We start from the raw sequence: 499 nt of genomic DNA on the forward strand, positions 1-499 counted from the left end.
ATGCATGCATGCATGCATGCATGTGTGTGAGTGTGTGCATGCATGCATGCATGCACGCATGCGTATGTGTTTGTGTATGTGTGCGTATGTGTGTTTCTGTGTGTGTGTGTCTCTGCATGCATGCATGCATGCATGCATGCATGCACGCATGCATGCATGCATGCATGCAAGTTTGTATTTCTGTGCATGCGCAGATGAGGATTAGTAGATAGATAGAAAGTTGTTGTTGCTGGGGTGTATGTACACCTGAGTTTATATACAGAGTGATTTGGGGTGTATATACACCCTAGATAAACAAAGAAACAAAAACTAGAGAGAAGAAAAAGGCGATGACAAATATAAATAAAAAGAGACAAACCCTAGTAGGGTTTAGTATTGTTTTTTTTATTAGGGTTTATTAGGGTTTACTAGGGTTTATTAGGGTTTATGAGGGTTTACTAGGGTTTATTAGGGTTTAGGGTTTAGGGTTTAGGGTTTAAGCTGAGAAAACAAAGACAGC

Source organism: Eimeria mitis, genomic scaffold, assembly GCF_000499745.2.
Source record: "Eimeria mitis Houghton genomic scaffold, Emh_scaff4458, whole genome shotgun sequence".
In the NCBI taxonomy this organism is placed as follows: domain Eukaryota; phylum Apicomplexa; class Conoidasida; order Eucoccidiorida; family Eimeriidae; genus Eimeria; species Eimeria mitis.